The sequence below is a fragment of the Macaca nemestrina genome, chromosome 7, assembly GCF_043159975.1.
Source record: "Macaca nemestrina isolate mMacNem1 chromosome 7, mMacNem.hap1, whole genome shotgun sequence".
NCBI lineage: Eukaryota > Metazoa > Chordata > Mammalia > Primates > Cercopithecidae > Macaca > Macaca nemestrina.
In genome coordinates, this window is record NC_092131.1 from 67,808,655 (window position 1) to 67,831,127 (window position 22,473).

A 22,473-nucleotide genomic window follows, 5' to 3' on the forward strand; every position below is an offset into this window, starting at 1 on the left:
TCCCACCAACAGTGTAAAGCGTTCCTATTTCTCCAAATCCTCTCCAGCATCTGTTGTTTCCTGACGTTTTTAATGATTACCATTCTAACTGGCATGAGATGGTATCTCATTGTGATTTTGATTTGCATTTCTCTGTTGACTAGTGATGATGAGCTTTTTTTCATATGTTTGTTGACTGTATAAATGTCTTCTTTTGAGAAGTGTCTGTTCATATCCTTTGCCACTTCTTGGTGGGATCGTTTGTTTTCTTCTTGTAAATTTGTATGTTACTTGTAGATTCTGGGTATTAGCCCTTTGTCAGATGGATAGATGCAAAAATTTTCTCCCGTTCTGTTGGTTACCTGTTCACCTGATGATAGTTTCTTATGCTGTGCAGAGCTCTTTAGTTTATTTAGAACCCATTTGTCTATTTTGGCTTTTGTTGTCATTGCTTTTTGTGTTTTAGTCATGAAGTCTTTGCCCATGCCTATGTCCTGAATGGTATTGCCTAGGTTTTCTTCTAGGGATTTTTATGGTTTTAGATCTTATGTTTAAGTCTCTATTCCATCTTGAGTTAATTTTTGTATAAGGTGTAAGAAGGGGTCCAGTTTCAGTTTTCTACGTATGGCTAGCCAGTTTTCCCAACACCATTTATGGAATAGGTGATCCTTTCTCCATTGCTTGTTTTTATCAGGTTTGTCAAAGATCAGGTGGTTGTAGATGTGTGGTGTTATTTCTGAGGCCTCTCTTCTGTTCCATTGGTCTATATATCTGTTTTAGTATCAGTACCATGCTGTTTTGGTCACTGTAGCCTTGTAGTATAGTTTGAAGTCAGGTAGCATGATGCTTCTAGCTTTGTTTTTTTGCTTAAGATTGTCTCGGTTATATGGGCTCTTTTTGGCTTTCATATGAAATTTAAATTAGTTTTTTTCTAATTTTGTGAAGAAAGTCAATGATAGGTTGATGGTGATAGCACTGAATCTATAAATTACTTTGGGCAGTATGGACATGTTCATGATATTGATTATTCCTATCCATGAGCAAGGAATATTTTTCCATGTGTTTGTGTCTTCTCTTATTTCCTTGAGCAGTGGTTTGTAGTTCTCCTTGAAGAGGTCCTTCACATTTTTTGTAAGTTGTATTCTTAGGTATCTTATTCTCTTTGTAGTAATTGTGAATGGGAGTTCACTCTTGATTTGACTCTCTGTCTGTTGTTGGTGTATAGTAATGTTTGTGATTTTTGCAGATAGATTTTTTTATCTTGAGACTTTGCTGAAATTGTTTATCAGCTGAAGGAGATTTGGGGCTGAGACAATGAGGTTTTCTGAGTATACAAGCATGTCAACTGCAAACAGAGACAACTTGACTTCCTTTTTTCCTATTTGAATACCCTTTATTTCTTTTTCTTGCCTGATTGCCCTGGCCAGAACTTCCAATACTATTTAGTGTACATTATGTGAAGTTTTCTCCAAGATAAATATAGATTTATACATGAAGTGTATTCTAGAATGTATATCTAGGAGTACACTTTCTGGGCTTTGTGTACACACGTTTACAACATTATTAGGTATTTTGTCAATTGCCCCCTCAAGTTGTTGCCTCACTTTACACTCCAATCAATCATAAAATTACCTGTTTCCTCATATCCTCACAAGCACTTGGTGATATTGCTTTAATAGGTGTGACTCAGCTTGATATACTGTTGTTTAATATGTTCTCTCATTAGTACTAAAATTAAATATTCTCACAGTTATTTGCCTTTTGGATTTATTTCTCTGTAAATCATCATTTTATATCATTTGCTAATTTTGTGTTGGTTGTCTTTTACTTCTTTGTGAGGTCTTCACTGTATTCTGAATATTAATCCTTTGCTCACTTTGAATATGTTACCCTAATATCTTATGTCTTGAATAGGTTCTGATGATAAATTTGCGGTCATTCTTGTTTATGTTCCTCTCTTAGGTGTCTTTTTTGCTCTAGTTGTTTTTTGTTTGTTTGTTTATTTGTTTTGTTATTTGACAGCAAGCTCATCCTTAAGCTCTAGGTGATTTTAGTTCTCTTTTTATTACCATTTCTTAGCTACTTGTTTAGTTGTTGGAATTTCACAAATAACAGTAAAACTATAGGCCTTTTGTAGCAACCCTGCCTTAAAAGAAGGCTATTTTCCTTATTTAGATAGTTTTTAGACAGCTTTTGTACTCATATTCACAAGTAGGATTGAGATTCATTATTCCATCTCCACTTTTTCTTACTTAATTTCTCTATTAAGTCTATTCAAGGTATATCAAATGATGAGACACTGTATAGATTAGATTATTGTCATGGAATAAGAGAAAAGACAGTTGTGCCTGATGTAACTTTAGTACAGATTTTAAATACTTTACTGGCTGTAGGTCTACAGTAAATGTTTATTACTCCTCAAAAAAAAATCATGTTTTTTTCTCTAAAGTTATCTATAGTGTCTAATTTTTCTAAATATATTTTCATAAACATTTTCATATTTTAATCCCTTTTGAACTAACCTTTTATTTCTAATATTAAGTTTTCCTTGATTTTATTTGAAAAAAAAATCCTTAACAAAGATTTTTAAACAGCTTCAGAAACTAATAAAATATTTCTTTGTTTTTTATTTCACATAGTATACTCATATTAATTATTCCCTTTCTTCTACTTGTTTATGTTCCTTGTTCATTTATGAAGTATTTATATGGGGATACTTATTGAATTGTGACTTTTATTCCTCTTAATATGTACTGAAAGCTATAATTTTTAGCATTAAATATTGCCTTATTACATCATATACTATTTAATATGTAATGTTTTCTTTTTTAGCATTAAATATATTGCTAATTTCTATTTTAATTATTTCTTTAACATATCATTATTTTGCAGCCTTGTTTCTTTTTTTTAAATTTATGATATAAATGAATTTAGGTTGCATTTATGTTATTGATTTAATATTTCCTGACTTTTTAATGATCGCCATTCTAACTGGTGTGAGATGGTATCTCATTGTGGTTTTGATTTGCATTTCTCTGATGGCCAGTGATGATGAGCATTTTTTCATGTGTCTGTTGGCTGTATGAATGTCTTCTTTTGAGAAATGTCTGTTCATATCCTTTGCCCACTTTTTGATGGGGTTGTTTGTTTTTTTCTTGTAAATTTGTTTGAGTTCTTTGTAGGTTCTGGATATTAGCCCTTTGTCAGATGAGTAGATTGCAAAAATTTTCTCCCATTCTGTAGGTTGCCTGTTCACTCTGATGGTAGTTTCTTTTGCTGTGCAGAAGCTCTTTAGTTTAATGAGATCCCATTTGTCAATTTTGGCTTTTGCTGCTGTTGCTTTTGGTGTTTTAGACATGAAGTCTTTGCCCATGCCTATGTCCTGAATGGTACTACCTAGGTTTTCCTCTAGGATTTTTATGGTATTAGGTCTAACATTTAAGATTTAATATTTTATTACATTGTAAACTTTGCTTATTATGAATGGAATTAATGATATTTCATTATATTTTTAATATCCATTGAGATTCCTCAGTTACAATATATTTATGATTCTTAAATGCTTGAACATGTATTTTTAATAAATGGAAACAGGATACTGTATATGTGTACTATGTACAATTTGTTAAATATATTTGTTAAATAGTCTATATTTTTTCCAATACCTGTTTAGATGATCTACAACAAATATATAAGCATATATACATATTATTAAAATATTTTACAAATGTTTTCTTCTGATTCTCCAATTTTTTCCATACATTTTGAATATATATTATCAAATATTCAATTTATTGCATATTCCTATTGAATTTTCTATTATTATGAAGTCACTCTCTGCTCTTGTTATATAGTGCTAAATAGAAAACATATCATTCCTAAAACTTAGCAGCATAAAACAACAATAATTATTTGTTTGGCTTACCAACATGCAGTTTTGAAAGATCTCTATGGGAGAGACTTGTTTCTATCACATGCATCCTCAACTGAGGCTCAGTTAAGAACTGTTGGAATTGCTTTTATGATGGCACACTCATATGGTCAGCAGTCAGTAGGGTGGTCATCAAGCTGAGGGCTAAATGACTTGATTGCTCTTCATGTGAAACTTCACTTTGGTTTTGATTTCCTAACAGCACACTGACTGGATTCCAATGGAATCTGTATCAAGAAAAAGAGCACCAAGGAAAATCCATGTCACCTTTCCTGACCACTGATGCAGCTTCCATTCTACCACATTTCATTCATCAAGGTAGGCACAAAGCTCTGCTGAGATTCAGTGGGCAGGAAAATAACCCTCATTGCCATTGCCTAGTGCCTTAGCAAAGATATACCTAATGTAAATGACGAGTTAAAGGGTGCAGCACACCAACATGGAACATGTGTACATATGTAACATGTAACAAACCTGCATATTGTGCACATGTACCCTAGAACTTAAAGTATAATAATAAAAAAAAAGAAGACAGACATTCTTGCAGCCATTTTTGGAAAATACAGTCCACTATACATTCTTTGTAGTAATGTGAGCTTAGTTTTTGTTTTCTTTTGTCCTTATATCTAGATTGATATTCATATTATTTTACCTATGTAAGTATTCATCATGTTCCAGTTTGCCTGATATATCATTTTTAAGTCCCTTAACTGCCAACTATTTTGAAAAATCAAATCTGAGAGATCTATCACATATAAGTGTAGTCCAGTTATAGTTTCTAATAATTTCCCATATATAAGTAACATAGGAAGTTTTAAGTTTAGTTCTAGCCTACTGCAATAAAGCAAATATCATAATGAGTCACACAAATTTTTTGGTTTCCCAGTACATAAAAAAGTTATGTTTACACTATACTGTAGTGTATTGTGTGCAATAATATGTTTTAAAACCATATATATTAGTCTGTTTTCATGCTGCTGTTAAAGACATACCTGAGACTGGGAAATTTATAAAGAAAAATTGATTCACAGTTCCACATGGCTGGGGAGGTCTCACAATCATGGTGGAAGGCAAAAAGCACATCTTACATGGCGGTAGACAAGAGAGAATTTGTGCGGAGAATCGTACCCTTGTAAAACCATCAGATCTCATGAGACTTATTCACTATCATGAGAACAGCACGGGAAAGACTTGCCCCCATGATTCAATTACCTCCCACCAGGTCCCTCCCACAAAACATGGGAATTGTGGGAGCTACAATTCAAAATGAGATTTGGGTGAGGACACAGCTAATCCATATCACCATGTATATACCTTGATTTAAAAATACTTTATTGCCAAATAAAAGTGCTCACAATTACCTAAGCCTTCACCAAGTCATAATCTTTTTGCTGGTGAAGGGTCTTGTCTTAATATTGATGGCTGTTGACTTACCAGGCTAGTGGTTGCTGAAGGTTAAGCAGGTTTTGCAATTGTTTAAAATAAGACAGTGATAAAGTTTGATACATTAATTGATTATTCCTTTCACAAAAGATTTTTCTGTAGCACACCAAGTGGTTTGAGAGCATTTTCCCCATAGCAAAACTTCCTTCAAAATTGGAGTCAATCTTCTCAAACCTTGCTGCTGCTTTATCAAATTCATGGAATTTAGTTGATAAATCTTTTGTTGTTATTTCAACAATGTTTACAGAATGCAAATCGGAATAGATTCCATTTCAAGAAACCACTTTCTTTTCTCATCCAAAAGAGGCAAATCCTCATTCACTGACGTTTTATAATGAGACTGCAGCAGTTCAATCACATCTTCAGGATTTACTTCTAATTCTTGTTCTCTTGCTATTTCTACCAAATCTATAGTGAGAAGTTCTGAACCCCTCAAAGTTGCTCATGAGAGTTGGAATCAACTTCTTTCAAAATTCTGTTAATATTGATATTCTGACTTTTCCCCTTGAATCAAAAATGTTCTTAATGGCATGTAGAAAGGTGAATCTTTTCTAGAAAATTTTCAGTTGAATAAGATTTTTCCCATATTCATCATAGGAATGACTGTCTGTGGCAGCTATAGTCTTATGAAATGTATTTCTAAAAATAATAAGACTTGAAAGTCAAAATTACTTCTTGATCCATGGGCTGCAGAATGGATGTTGCATTAGCAGGCATAAAAACATGTACCTTCTTGGATATCTTCATCCAAGCTCTTGCATGGTGAGGTACATTGTCAATGAACCACATTATTTTGAAAATAATCTGTTTTTTCAGCAGTAGGTCTCAACAGTGAGATTAAACTATTTGGTAAACCATACTGTAAAGAGATGTGTTGTCCTTCAGGCTTTGTTGCTTCATTTATAGAACATAGACAGAGTAGATGTACTATAATTCTTAAGGACCTCAGAGTTTTCAGAATGGTTAAGGAGAATCGGCTTCAACTTAAAATCACTAGGTCAAATAGCTCCTTGAACAAGAGAGATAGCCTGTCTGTTGAAGTTGTGAAGCAAGGATTCAAAAGATTTGAAGAGGATTGGTTTCTCCTCTCTAGTTACGAAAATTCTAGATGGTATCTTCTTCCAAGCTGTTTTGTCTACCTTGGTAATCTATTGTTTAGTGTAGCCATCTTCATCAATGATCTTAGAGAGGTCTCTGTATAACTTGCTGAAGATTCTCCATTAGCACTTGCTTCTTCACCTAGCATTTTTGTGATATGGAGATGGCTTCTTTTCTTAAACCTCATGAACCAAATACTGCTAGCTTCAAACATTCCTTCTGCAGTTTCCTCACCACTCTCAACCTTCACAGAACTGACGAGTTACGGCCTTCCTCTGGATTAGGCTTTGTTTTAAGGGAATGTTGTAGCTGGTATGATCTATCCAGACTACTAAAACTTTCTCCATGTCAACAATAAGGCTGTTGAGCTTTCTTATCATTCACGTGTTCACTGGAGTAACACTTTTCATTTCCTTCAAGACCTTTTCCTTTGCATTCACAACGTGGTTGTTTGGTGAAAGAGGTCTAGCTTTCAGCCTATCTCAGCTTTCAACATGCCTTCCTCACTAAGTTTAATCATTTCTAGCTTTTGATTTAAGTGAGAAAGTTGAGATTCTGCCTTTTACTTGAACACTTAAAGGCCTATGTGGGGTTATTAATTGTCCTAATTTCAGTAATACTGTGTCTCAGGGAATGAGGGGATCAAAGGAGAGGGAAAGGGAGAGAGACGGGGGAAAACATCATAAAAGGAGCAGTCAGAACACACGCGTTTACGGATTAAGTTTGCTGTCTTATATGACAGCTTGTTCATGGAGCCTCAAAACAAATACAATAGCAACATCAAAGATTACTGATTACAAAACACCACAACAAGTATGATACTAATAAAAAAGTTTGAAATATTGGCACAATTAGAAAAATGTGACCCAGAGAGACATTTTTGTAGGGAGCACCAGCTGTTGAAAAATGGCACCAATAGACATTCAATTCAAGGTTGCCACAAACCTTTAATTTGTAAAAATTGCAATATCTGTGAAATGTAATAAAGCAAGTATGCGTGTGCGTTTATTCTTAGCTTATTTTTTGAAATTTATTATACTTTTAATTGTTTTTAATGTATTTCTTCCTTTTAATTTTGGTTGCTCATATGTTTTATTTCCTACTCCTCTTTTACTGTTTTGAATGTTACACACTCCATTAATTTGTCTTTTTGAATAGCATTAAATTTCGAATTTGTACCTTTGACATTAAAATTTTTAAGTTAAGTACTATAAACAATTTATAGAACTTCAAGTAAAATTATCATCTTGTGACTTTTCAAACAATTATTTTATATAACCTTGTTTTCACATATTAATGTGAATCACTATTTTCACTTTTTCTTATTGTAGTTTCAGGTTTACTAATTTATTTGCTCAACTTTCCTGCTTGCATCTCATTTCTTCCTTTTGAATTCAATTTCGTTCTCTCTGAGTCATAGTTTTCAGGGATGCTGTGTGAGCGGTAGCCTCACTAAGTCTTTATTGAATAGAAATATGTTTGTTTGACTATTAATCTTAAATGACAATTGAACTGAGTGCAGGAGTCTAGGTTGACAGTTAATTTATCTGCAGTTTTAGCATTTTGAATTTGTTATTTTGTCTTCTGGACTGTTTTTTTTTCCTTTTTTTTTTTTTTTTTTTTTTGCTGTTGGTGTATTTGCAACCAATTAATTTGTAAGTATTATGTTCCTTATTAGGACTGTTTTTCATTTTTGTATTCTACATTTCAGTAAAATTTTATAAGATGGTTTTACTTTTTACTTTTTCTGCTATATGTTTCCTCTGTTGACTGCGAAAACACTTGCTTTTTATTAACTCCAGAAAATTATCAGCCTCTTTGCCAACATACATAGTTCATCTATTCTTTTACCTTCATCCATTCTATTACCTTCCTCTGAGATGGTGTTTGGACCTTGTCAACCTATCTTCCACAACTCTTAATTTCTCACTTACTTTTCACCTCTATTTCTCTAAACTGCATCCTAGTAAATAACCTCAGATCAGTTTATTAGTTGTATTTAATATGTTGCTTAACGACCCACTGAGTTTGTAACAATAATATTTTTTATAAATACTTTTTAGACATTCCATTTTACTTTTGTCCAGATCTGAATTTTTACATTTTTTTCTTCATGGTTTTAATACACAAATTGCTTGAAAAATAATCATTGCTTCTGTATTTCTCTTGTTATAATCATGCTTACTTTTACTCATGGCAGATAATTTTCTAGTATGTGTCTAAATAAGTGGATGAAAATATTTGATAAAACATGATATATAGTGGTCCTGTGTAGCAGAGACGAAAACTGGGTAAAAATTTAAGATAAATGGATACTATAAGGTAACATATAAAAGAACTTACAGAAAAAAAGCTCTAGAGAGAATTAGTAAAAATAAATACTGACATAATAGCTGATAATTTTTGGAACTATTCTTCTGGTGATTTAAGACAACATTTATAATGAAAATCTCAATCCTAACGTATTTGAAATGTAGCCTATGGGTAAGAATCCTCATAGAAAAGTGTTCTCTATTCAAAATCTTCTGAAGATTATTTTTTTTTGGGGAGAGTGGTGGCTAGGGAATGTACTTATTTTTCTATTCATGTAGAACTTAATCTTTTTGTGGCTTTAAGAAGGAATGCCATTTTCAGCTCCTCAAATACTTACCTCCCCCATGGCCCGAGATCCCTCTCCTGTTTCATATGGATGCTTAAACAACCCAATTCCCAGGTCAATGAGATGGAATTCAACCCCTCGAGGAAGCCAGAGCATCACGATTTTTGCATTTTCTATATCTGTTTTTGATACATTTTTATTCGCTCTCAAGAGCCCAAATAGTAATTTAAAAGACAGTTTATTTTTTCTAGTCTTTGAATTTGCATGTAACAAACAGGTTTTCAGATATTTTCACCCACAACAAAAAACCAACCCTGTCTTAATCCATTTGGACTGCTGAAACAAAACTGATAATTTATAAACTATATAATTTATGCTCACAGTTATGGAAGCTGAGAATCCCAAGATCAGGCACTAGCAGATTCTCAGTGTCTGGTGGGGGCCCATTTCTTATAAATGCCACCATCTATGTGACCTCACATGGCAGAAGAGCAAGGCAGCTCTCTAGGTGCTCTTTTATAAGGGCAGTTATCTTATTCATGGGGGTTGGTCACTTATTACCTAGTCAGTTCCCCAAGACCCCACCTCTTCATACCAATGCATTGGGGATTAGATCTCAACATATGAATGTTGGAGAGACGCAAACATTCAGACCGTAGCAAGTTTTCAGTTTATTTCTTCCCTGCTCCCCTTTTTCCAACTGCAAATCACCATCCTCAGAGTGTTCCTGAAAACATTGTTATAAGGGAATCTGATTAAACACATTTATAAGAAGTTATAGGATTACTTGCATTTTAACAGAAGATGCTTATAAGCATAAAAACAGCTCATTATTTGATATCATCTCCAGTTGAAAATCAGCACCTGGAAAGTATTAGTGAAATATACCTAGCCATGTAACAAATTCTATTTAATCATTTCACAAAAACACGACTTCTATTATCAGCACCACTCTCTTAAAATAAGTACAGTAGTACTTCCTTATCTAAAGGAAGTAGTTTTCTGTAGTTTTAGTTACATGCAGTCAATGGCAGTCCAGAAATATTATTAATACATGAAAAGTTGCAGAAATAAATGATTTATAATTTTTTCAATTGTGCACTGTTCTTAGTAGTGTGATGAAATCTCATGCCATCCTTCTCCTGCACATGATATGAGTCATCCCTTTGTCTAAAGTATCCATGCCATATATGCCACCTGCATATTAGTCACTTATTGGCCACCTGGGTCATCAGATTTTACAAAAATAGGATAAATAGGCTTTGGTTTCAGTACTATACATGGTTTCAGGAATCCACTGAGGGTCTTGGAATATGTCCCCTACAGGTAAGTGGGGAAAAATGTCATCAAAAGTTCATAGTTGAGTCAGAAGAAACATATATTTTATTACTGTAATCTCCATGAATAGCTATCAATTAAAAATCTCAAATTAAAAAAAAAATTGTTCCCTCGTACAGCTTGTTCCCAATGTAGCTCCCATACCATTTTAAATAACAAAACAAATCCTGTAACTATATATTATAATAAAATATACAAATAAAGCCATTTTAATTTTGGTGTGATTTTTGTTAGTCCTACAGTTTTTACATTAAAATTTATGTAACAGTTGTAAAGAAGTAGTCACATTTGTCTCCGCTTCTTCCTTAGTAAATACTTGGAATATTGTTTTCTTTTCTAGTGTTTTATAGAATGAAGGGTTCATGACATCCTATTATCATAGTAGAGAACTAAAAGGGTAACCAGAAATTAATTTTTACCTTTGACTTTAGATGATCATAAAATAAATAAACTAGATACCTTTTATACTGCATAGTCTTTTCTGAATAGCCCTTCTGAAAAGCAGTTTAAAGATTTTTATGTGATTTAGTAAATAGAGTTTTTTGTCTGAAAATGTTTTCATATGCTCATGCAACCACTGTTATAAAATATTTGTTCTGTTGGTAATAAAATTTTGCCCTCACCCCAGGTTTATAGCATAATTTTATTTCAAAAGCAATATTCGGTAATACTTCATTTAACAAGGGTTCTGGGAATAAAATTCATTTAAGGCAAAGTGACTTCTTCGCTTCCTATTAACTGAGGTTATTGAAAGAAAAAGCTTTTGATATGGTTAAAAATTTATGTTTTCTTCCTTTGAATTAATAGGCCCAGAGCAGAAAGAGTGACTTATTTTTTCAAAGAATAATATTTCTCAATAAGGAAAGCAAAAATGTTAATCATAAAATAATATTAATAGTGTGACAACAATTGTAATTACAGCATTGCTTGACCTTCCACAGTCTTCGCTAAATAAACAACCCAGAATGATATTTTTACGTGTTGTATCATGACACATCTCTTGTGGCATCCCATCTTCATCATTGCCGGTAGTGAAATTCAAGCCCTTCCTACCCTTCTCAAAGCCCTAACTTATCTGGCCCCTATCTACCACTTTGGTTTCATCTCCTACCATTCCCCTGCCCTTGGGTTTCTTATTGTTCCTCCAATGTGCCAAGCAGTCTCGCTTCCTTGAAAATCTGTGCATGCTATTCCCTCTCCCAGAATGTTTTTCTCCCAGATATCCTTAATGCTATCAAGTCTTCATTGAAATATCATCTAATTGAAGAGGATGAAATCAATCACCCCAACTTAATTAGTACCCACTTGTCATTCTGTATCACCTTACACTGTTATATTTTTTGTAACATTTATCACCATTGATTTATTTACTAAGTGCTTGCTATGTATGAGATGCTGTTCTGATCACTGAGAAAAGCAGACAAAAGTCCCTGCTCTCGTGAAGCTTACATTTTAATTTAATATAAGATAATATGTTTACTCTTTATTGCCCATCTTCTGCCATAACCCCCACTTGGAAACTAAGTTCCATGCCAGCAGTGACTTTATTTTGTCACTGAGGTATCCCCAGAACCTATATCAGTGCCTGGCAAACTAGTTCTTAAACATTTATTGAATAAATGAATGAATAAAATAAAAAATGAAAGTCACCCCATACAAAATTTTCAATATAAAAACAATAAAATGCATTATCTCTTTCAAGTGATGCATGTGATGCTGATTACCTCATTTTGCAAATTAACATGAGACTACTTAGAAAGCTTACATGACATGCAATGTCACATGCCTTGCACATTACATAGAGAGGACTTAATCCATTGACTTCTAAGTAAAACTTTAGTTTTTTTCCACAGTAGAACATTACTCCCCAGAGCCTTACTATCAAGTCTTGATTACCTGATTTAATGGAGGGAGTAGACCAGTAAGGATTTTATGACAATATGAATGCAGCAGGTATGCTTACTCCGTGCTAGCAGAGCCTTCACTGACCATGAAGGCTGAAAATACCGTATGTTTCTATTCCTACTGCACTTCCAACTTGGAGTAGACAATACAAAAGAGGAAAAATCGACATGAAGTTTCTGAAGTAAAACTATTTATCTTAATAAAAAGAGAAAGGTACATAAGAAAGACTGTCTTTATCATACCCTTTGTCCTTGTCACCCACCTCTCAATATGTTTCTTTGTCCCCTGCTTTCTTCTTTCTGTTTCTGAATGTGTTTAGAATGTGATGGTTGGAGTTGTTGTAGCTGTATTACAACCAGGAGGAAAGACTTCGCTGATGTACTAAGGATGGAAAATAAAAAAAGATAAGAGGAATATGGGCCCCAAATTATCATCTTGAACTCTGTGCTATGTCTGGGATTACCCACCTCTTTGATTCTTGTTATACAGATAAAAATAAACCTGTGTTGTCTAAGTCAGTATTGGTCATTTCCTCTCTTGCTTTGTAGCTACAAATGATCTAACTGATAGATTAAAAAGAAGAAAAAGAACAAGTGCTAAATTAGCCACTTTATGATATTATCGCCTCTTTCATTTGAAATTATTATTATTTTTTAAAATTTATTTATTATTATTATACTTTAAGTTGTAGGGTACATGTGCATAACGTGCAGGTTTGTTACATATGTATACTTGTGCCTTGTTGGTGTGCTGCACCCATCAACTCGTCATTTACATCAGGCATAACTCCCAATGCAATCCCTCCCCCCTCTCCCCTCTCCCCTCCCCATGATAGGCCCCGGTGTGTGATGTTCCCCTTCCTGAGTCCGAGTGATCTCATTGTTCAGTTCCCACCTATGAGTGAGAACATGCGGTGTTTGGTTTTCTGTTCTTGTGATACTTTGCTAAGAATGATGGTTTCCAGCTGCATCCATGTCCCTACAAAGGACACAAACTCATCCTTTTTTATGCCTGCATAGTATTCCATGGTGTATATGTGCCACATTTTCTTAATCCAATCTGTCACTGATGGACATTTGGGTTGATTCCAAGACTTTACTATTGTGAATAGTGCCACAATAAACATACGTGTGCAAGTGTCTTTATAGCAGCATAATTTATAATCCTTTGGGTATATACCCAGTAATGGGATGGCTGGGTCATATGGTACATCTAGTTCTAGATCCTTGAGGAATCGCCATACTGTTTTCCATAATGGTTGAACTAGTTTACAATCCCACCAACAGTGTAAAAGTGTTCCTATTTCTCCACATCCTCTCCAGCACCTGTTGTTTCCTGACTTTTTAATGATCGCCATTCTAACTGGTGTGAGATGGTATCTCATTGTGCTTTTGATTTGCATTTCTCTGATGGCCAGTGATGATGAGCATTTTTTCATGTGTCTGTTGGCTGTATGAATGTCTTCTTTTGAGAAATGTCTGTTCATATCCTTTGCCCACTTTTTGATGGGGTTGTTTGTTTTTTTCTTGTAAATTTGTTTGAGTTCTTTGTAGGTTCTGGATATTAGCCCCTTGTCAGATGAGTAGATTGCAAAAATTTTCTCCTATTCTGGAGGTTGCCTGTTCACTCTGATGGTAGTTTCTTTTGCTGTGCAGAAGCTCTTTAGTTTAATTAGATCCCATTTGTCAATTTTGGCTTTGCTGCTGTTGCTTTTGGTGTTTTAGACATGAAGACTTTGCCCATGCCTATGTCCTGAATGATACTACCTAGGTTTTCCTCTAGGGTTTTTATGGTATTAGGTCTAACATTTAAGTCTCTAATCCATCTTGAATTAATTTTCATATAAGGAGTAAGGAAAGGATCCAGTTTCAGCTTTCTACTTACGGCTAGCCAATTTTCCCAGCACCATTTATTAAATAGGGAATCCTTTCCCCATTTCTTGTTTCTCTCAGGTTTGTCAAAGATCACATGGCTGTAGATGTGTGGTATTATTTCTGAGGACTCTGTTCTGTTCCATTGGTCTATATCTCTGTTTTGGTACCAGTACCATGCTGTTTTGGTTACTGTAGCCTTGTAGTATAGTTTGAAGTCAGGTAGCGTGATGCCTCCAGCTTTGTTCTTTTGACTTAGGATTGTCTTGGAGATGCGGGCTCTTTTTTGGTTCCATATGATCTTTAAAGCAGTTTTTTCCAATTCTGTGAAGAAACTCATTGGTAGCTTGATGGGGATGGCATTGAATCTATAAATTACCTTGGGCAGTATGGCCATTTCACGATATTGATTCTTCCTATCCATGAGCATGGTATGTTCTTCCATTTGTTTGTGTCCTCTTTGATTACACTGAGCAGTGGTTTGTAGTTCTCCTTGAAGAGGTCCTTTACATCCCTCGTAAGTTGGATTCCTAGGTATTTGATTCTCTTTGAAGCAATTGTGAATGGAAGTTCATTCCTGATTTGGCTCTCTGTTTGTCTGTTACTGGTGTATAAGAATGCTTGTGATTTCTGCACATTAATTTTGTATCCTGAGACTTTGCTGAAGTTGCTTATCAGCTTAAGGAGATTTTGGGCTGAGACAATGGGGTTTTCTAAATATACAATCATGTCATCTGCAAACAGGGACAATTTGACTTCTTCTTTTCCTAACGGAATACCCTTGATTTCTTTCTCTTGCCTGATTGCCCTAGCCAGAACTTCCAACACTATGTTGAATAGGAGTGGTGAGAGAGGGCATCCCTGTCCTGTGCCAGTTTTCAAAGGGAATTTTTCCAGTTTTTGCCCATTCAGTATGATATTGGCTGTGGGTTTGTCATAAATAGCTCTTATTATTTTGAGGTACGTTCCATCAATACCGAATTTATTGAGCGTTTTTAGCATGAAGGGCTGTTGAATTTTGTCAAAAGCCTTTTCTGCATCTATTGAGATAATCATGTGGTTCTTGTCTTTGGTTCTGTTTATATGCTGGATTATGTTTATTGATTTGCGAATGTTGAACCAGCCTTGCATCCCAGGGATGAAGCCCACTTGATCATGGTGGATAAGCTTTTTGATGTGTTGCTGAATCCGGTTTGCCAGTACTTTATTGAGGATTTTTGCATCGATGTTCATCAGGGATATTGGTCTAAAATTCTCTTTTTTTGTTGTGTCTCTGCCAGGCTTTGGTATCAGGATGATGTTGGCCTCATAAAATGAGTTAGGGAGGATTCCCTCTTTTTCGATTGATTGGAATAGTTTCAGAAGGAATGCTACCAACTCCTCCTTGTACCTCTGGTAGAATTCAGCTGTGAATCCATCTGGTCCTGGACTTTTTTTGGTTGGTAGGCTATTAATTATTGCCTCAATTTCAGAGCCTGCTATTCAGGGATTCAACTTCATCCTGGTTTAGTCTTGGAAGAGTGTAAGTGTCCAGGAAATTATCCATTTCTTCTAGATTTTCCAGTTTATTTGCATAGAGGTGTTTATAGTATTCTCTGATGGTAGTTTGTATTTCTGTGGGGTCGGTGGTGATATCCCCTTTATCATTTTTTATTGCGTCAATTTGATTATTCTCTCTTTTCTTCTTTATTAGTCTTGCTAGTGGTCTGTCAATTTTGTTGATCTTTTCAAAAAACCAACTCCTGGATTCATTGATTTTTTGGATTGTTTTTTGTGTTTCTATCTCCTTCAGTTCTGCTCTGATCTTAGTTATTTCTTGCCTTCTGCTATCTTTCGAATGTGTTTGCTCTTGCTTCTCTAGTTCTTTTAATTGCGATGTTCGAGTGTCAATTTTAGATCTTTCCTGCTTTCTCTTGTGGGCATTTAGTGCTATAAATTTCCCTCTACACACTGCTTTAAATGTGTCCCAGAGATTCTGGTATGTTGTATCTTTGTTCTCATTGGTTTCAAAGAACATCTTTATTTCTGCCTTCATTTCGTTATGTACCCAGTAGTCATTCAGGAGCAGGTTGTTCAGTTTCCATGTAGTTGAGCGGTTTTGATTGAGTTTCTTAGTCCTGAGTTCTAGTTTGATTGCACTGTGGTCTGAGAGACAGTTTGTTATAATTTCTGTTCTTGTACATTTGCTGAGGAGTGCTTTACTTCCAATTACGTGGTCAATTTTGGAGTAAGTACGATGTGGTGCTGAGAAGAATGTATATTCTGTTGATTTGGGGTGGAGAGTTCTGTAGATGCCTATGAGGTCTGCTTGCTGCAGAGATGAGTTCAATTCCTGGATATCCTTGTTAACTTTCTGTCTCGTTGATCTGTCTAATGTTGACAGTGGAGTGTTGAAGTCTCCCATTATTATTGTATGGGAGTCTAAGTCTCTTTGTAAGTCTCTAAGGACTTGCTTGATGAATCTGGGTGCTCCTGTATTGGGTGCATATATATTTAGGATAGTTAGCTCTTCCTGTTGAATTGATCCCTTTACCATTATGTAATGGCCTTCTTTGTCTCTTTTGATCTTTGATGGTTTAAAGTCTATTTTATCAGAGACTAGTATTGCAACCCCCGCTTTTTTTTGTTCTCCATTTGCTTGGTAAATCTTCCTCCATCCCTTTATTTTGAGCCTATGTATGTCTCTGCATGTGAGATGGGTCTCCTGAATACAGCAGACTGATGGGTCTTGACTCTTTATCCAGTTTGCCAGTCTGTGTCTTTTAATTGGAGCATTTAGTCCATTTACATTTAAGGTTAAGATTGTTATGTGTGAACTTGATCCTGCCATTATGATATTAACTGGTTATTTTGCTCGTTAGTTGATGCAGGTTCTTCCTTGCCTCGATGGTCTTTACATTTTGGCATGTTTTTGCAATGGCTGGTACCGGTTGTTCCTTTCCATGTTTAGTGCTTCCTTCAGGGTCTCTTGTAAGGCAGGCCTAGTGGTGACAAAATCTCTAAGCATTTGCTTATCTGTAAAGGATTTTATTTCTCCTTCACTTATGAAACTTAGTTTGGCTGGATATGAAATTCTGGGTTTAAAATTCTTTTCTTTAAGAATGTTGAATATTGGCCCCCACTCTCTTCTGGCTTGGAGAGTTTCTGCTGAGAGATCTGCTCTTAGTCTGATGGGCTTCCCTTTGTGGGTAACCGGACCTTTCTCTCTGGCTGCCCTTAAGATTTTTTCCTTCATTTCAACTTTGGTGAATCTGGCAATTATGTGTCTTGGAGTTGCTCTTCTCGAGGAGTATCTTTGTGGCGTTCTCTGTATTTCCTGGATTTGAATGTTGGCCTGCCCTACTAGGTTGGGGAAGTTCTCCTGGATGATATCCTGAAGAGTGTTTTCCAACTTGGTTCCATTTTCCCCTTCACTTTCAGGCACCCAAATAAGACGTAGATTTGGTCTTTTTACATAATCCCATACTTCTTGCAGGCTTTGTTCATTTCTTTTTCTTCTTTTTTCTTTTGGTTTCTCTTCTCGCTTCATTTCATTCATTTGATCCTCAATCGCTGATACTCTTTCTTCCAGTTGATCGAGTCGGTTACTGAAGCTTGTGCATTTGTCACGTATTTCTCGTGTCATGGTTTTCATCTCTTTCATTTCATTTAGGACCTTCTCTGCATTAATTACTCTAGCCATCAATTCTTCCACTTTTTTTTCAAGATTTTTAGTTTCTTTGTGCTGGGTACGTAAAGAAACGTAAGAGCTAAACCTCCTTTAGCTAAACCTCCTTTAGCTCTGAGAAATTTGATGGACTGAAGCCTTCTTCTCTCATCTCGTCAAAGTCATTCTCCGTCCAGCTGTGATCCGTTGCTGGCGATGAGCTGCGCTCCTTTGCTGGGGGAGATGCGCTCTTATTTTTTGAATTTCCAGCTTTTCTGCCCTGCTTTTTCCCCATCTTTGTGGTTTTATCTGCCTCTGGTCTTTGATGATGGTGATGTACTGATGGGGTTTTGGTGTAGGTGTCCCTCCTGTTTGTTAGTTTTCCTTCTAACAGTCAGGACCCTCAGCTGTAGGTCTGTTGGAGATTGCTTGAGGTCCACTCCAGACCCTGTTTGCCTGGGTGTCAGCAGCAGAGGCTGCAGAAGATAGAATATTTCTGAACAGCGAGTGTACCTGTCTGATTCTTGCTTTGGAAGCTTCCTCTCAGGGGTGTACTCCACCCTGTGAGGTGTGGGGTGTCAGACTGCCCCTAGTGGGGGATGTCTCCCAGTTAGGCTACTCAGGGGTCAGGGACCCACTTGAGCAGGGAGTCTGTCCCTTCTCAGATCTCAACCTCCGTGTTGGGAGATCCACTGCTCTCTTCAAAGCTGTCAGACAGAGTCGTTTGCGTCTGCAGAGGTTTCGGCTGTGTTTGTTATTGCCTTGTCCCCAGAGGTGGAGTCTACAGAGACAGGCAGGTTTCCTTGAGCTGCTGTGAGCTCCACCCAGTTCGAGCTTCCCAGCAGCTTTGTTTACCTACTTAAGCCTCAGCAATGGCGGGCGACCCTCCCCCAGCCTTGCTGCTGCCTTGCTGGTAGATCACAGACTGCTGTGCTAGCAATGAGGGAGGCTCCGTGGGTGTGGGACCCTCCCGGCCAGGAGTGGGATATGATCTCCTGGTGTGCCTGTTTGCTTAAGGCGCAGTATTGGGGTGGGAGTTACCCGATTTTCCAGGTGTTGTGTGTCTCAGTTCCCCTGGCTAGGAAAAGGGATTCCCTTCCCCCTTGCACTTCCCAGGTGAGGCAATGCCTCACCCTGCTTCAGCTCTCGCTGGTCGGGCTGCAGCAGCTGACCAGCACCGATCGGCACTCCCCAGTGAGATGAACCCAGTACCTCAGTTGAAAATGCAGAAATCACCGGTCTTCTGTGTCACTCGCGCTGGGAGTTGGAGACTGGAGCTGTTCCTATTCGGCCATCTTGCTCCGCCCCCTTCCATTTGAAATTATTAAATAATTAATCTCTCTTTATCTGATCCCTCTCTGTTATCCTCCCCAATATGATTTACGAGATATGGAAAAGATTCGTATGCTCTTAAGGTCTCAGAAAAGGATACAGTCCCATTAGTCACAGCCTTCTGGCTTCTTTTTGATCTCTGCTTCCAAGTGGCTAACTAGGATTAGTTTCTGCTGAGAGAACAACTGCTCCTTCTGACCTTGGTGACATTGACATGAATTCTTCCTACTAACTGTTCACTTCTTTGATATTTGGGAATTGTTTACTCTTCACTAGATCAGCTCCAGGAGTCCCTATATATTGGCTTAGTCTCATTTCATCGATGGTAGTGCTTCAGATCCCCTGAGATTTGGCTGTGACTTCTACTCACACTCTATCTTGAATGAGTCCCCTGCACTGTTGATCACAGAATCACATCTTGCTACACAGCACACAAAGGAACTATGATACTTTATGTGTCTCTCTGGAGCCACTGAAGTTCAGGGTAGTCTCAGAGAAGTTAAATGAAGGCATTCAGCCTGGATAATCACACCACAGGACAGAATTTTATTCATATGTACTTATCCTAGTTTGTCATAGTTCACTCAGTTGCCAAAGTCCAAAACAGATAGTTGGAGAAATAAAAGTGCCTTCTTTCTTCGACCTTTCCCTCTAACTGTGTTATGTACCCCTCCTTTCGGTAAGATCAGTCTTACACAGTAGAGGAGATTACTGCAAAACTTGTCACCCTCCCTTCACATGCATTCATTTAAAAATGTATGAGGGACAAAAGGGGCAGATTTTCTGCTTAATCTTTTTTCACCTAGACTTCCTTAACACATATCTTTCATACTTCTACTCCCTCTCTAGTGTTGTGATGAAAGAATGGAACTGAGGAGTCATTTATGGGGTGGGGGTAGTAAAAAGTTTAGCAATTTATCATTTTAAGACAGTATTTTCTTTACTCAAACAATTGAAATTGATAAAAGCTAACCTAATCAGAAAGATGATGTATTTAAAAGATAGTAGATAGCTCAAACATCTAAATGGAATGTGTATTAGTTTGTTTCCAAACTGCTATAAAGAACTACACAAGACTGGGTAATTTATAAAGAAAAGAGGTTTAGTTGACTCACAGTTCTACAGACTCTGCAGGAAGCAATGCTGGGAGGCCTCAGGAAACTTAAAATCATGGCAGAAGGTGAAGGGTAAGTAAATATGTTTTACCATGGCAGAGCAAGAGAGAGACAGAGTGAAGGGGGGTGTGCCACACACTTTTAAACCATCAGATCTCATGATAACCCACTATCACAAGAACTGCAAGGGAGAAATCCACCACCATGATGCAATCACCTCCCACCAGGCCCCCCCTTTAATTCGATATGAGATTTGTGTGGGGACACAAATTCAAACCATATTATTCTGCCTCTGGCCCCTCCCAAATCTCGTGTTCTCTCACATTGCAAAATACAATTATCTCTTCTCAACAGTCCCCCAATCCTAACTCATTTCAGCATTAATTCAAAAGTTTACAATTCAATGTCTCATCTGAGACAAGGTTAGTCCCTTCTGCCTATGAGCCTGTAAAATCAAAAACAAGTTAGTTACTTCCAAGATATAATGGGAGTACAGACATTGGGTAAATGTTCCCATTTGAAATGGGAGAAATGGGCCAAAACAAAGCGGCTACAAGCCCCATACAAGTCCAAACCCCAGCAGGGCAGTCATTAAATCTTAAAGCTAAAAAAAAAAAAAAAAAAAAAAACACCAAAACTCCTTTGACTCCATGTCTCACAGCCAGAGCACACTCGTGCAAAGGGTGGGCTCCCAAGGCCTTGGCAACTCCACCACTGTGGGTCTGCAGGGTACAGCACCTGCAGCTTTTCATGGGCTGGCATTGAGTGCCTGCTGCTTTTCTAGGCACATGTTGGTGGATCTGCCATTCTGGGATCAGGAGGATAATAGCTCTCTTCTCACAGCTCCACTAGGCAGTGCCCTAGAACTCCCTTTCAGTTCTTGTGATAGTAAGTTATCATGAGATCTGATGGTTTAAAAGTGTGTGGCACACCCCCTTCACTCTGTCTCTCTCTTGCTCTGCCATGGTAAGACATGTTTACCAGAGACATGTTTACCACTGTGAGGCCAGTGGAGAAGGGAAATGTGGGTTAGAATTTAACATTTTAAGACATTATTTTCTTAAACAACTGAAATTTGTAAAAGCTAATCTAATCAGAAAGGGGATGTATTGAAAAGATCAAAAATCTAAATGGAATGTGTATTAGTTTGTTCCCACACTGCTATAAAGAACTACCTGAGACTGGAAAAGAGGTTTAATTGACTCACAATTCCACATTTCTCTTCTCCACTGGCCTCATAGAGGTTCTCCATGAGGGCTCTGCTCCTGCAGCAGACTTCTGCCTGGACATCCAGGCCTTTCCATACATCCTCTGAAATCTACATGGAGGTTGCCAAACCTTAACTCTTGCCTTCTGCACACATGCAGGCCCAACACCACATGGAAGCTACCAAGGCTTGGGGCTTGCACCCTCTGAAGCAATGGCCTGAGCTTTGCCTTGTCCCCTTTTAGCTATGGCTAAAGCTGGAGCAGCTGGGATACAGGGTGCTATGTCCTGAGACTGCAAAGAGCAGTAGGTCCCTGAGCTCTGCCCAGAAAGCCATTTTTCTCTCCTAGGTCTCTAGGCCTGTGATGGGACGGGCTGCCACAAAGGTCTCTGAAACACCCTGGAGACATTTTGCCAATTGTCTTTGCTATTAACATTCAGCTCCTCTTTATTTATGCAAATTTCTCCAGCCTTGAATGCCCTTTCAGAAAATTGGATTTTCTTTTCTACTGCATGGTCAGGCTGCCAATTTTCCAAACTTTTGTGTTCTGATTCCCTTTTAAATATATGTTTTAATTTCGGACCATCTCTTTGTGAACACATATGACTGAACACTTTCAGAATAAGCTAAGTCACATCCTGAGTGCTTAGTTGCTTAGAAATTTCTTCTGCCAGGTACCTTAAATCATTTCTCTCAAGTTCAAAGTTTCACAGATGCCTAGGGCAGGGGAAAAATGCCACCAGTCTCTTTGCTAAAGCATAGCAAGAGTGACTGTTACTCCAGTTCCCAGTAAGTTCCTCATCTCCATCTGAGACGACCTCAGCCTGGACTTCATTGTCCATATCACCATCAGCCTTTTGGTCAAAACCATTCAACAAATCTCTCGGAAATTCTATACTTTCTCACATCTTCCTGCCTTCTTCTGAGCCCTCTACACTATTCTAACCTCTGTCCATTACCCAGTTCCAAAGTTTCTTCCATATTTTCAAGTATCTTTATTGCAAAGCCC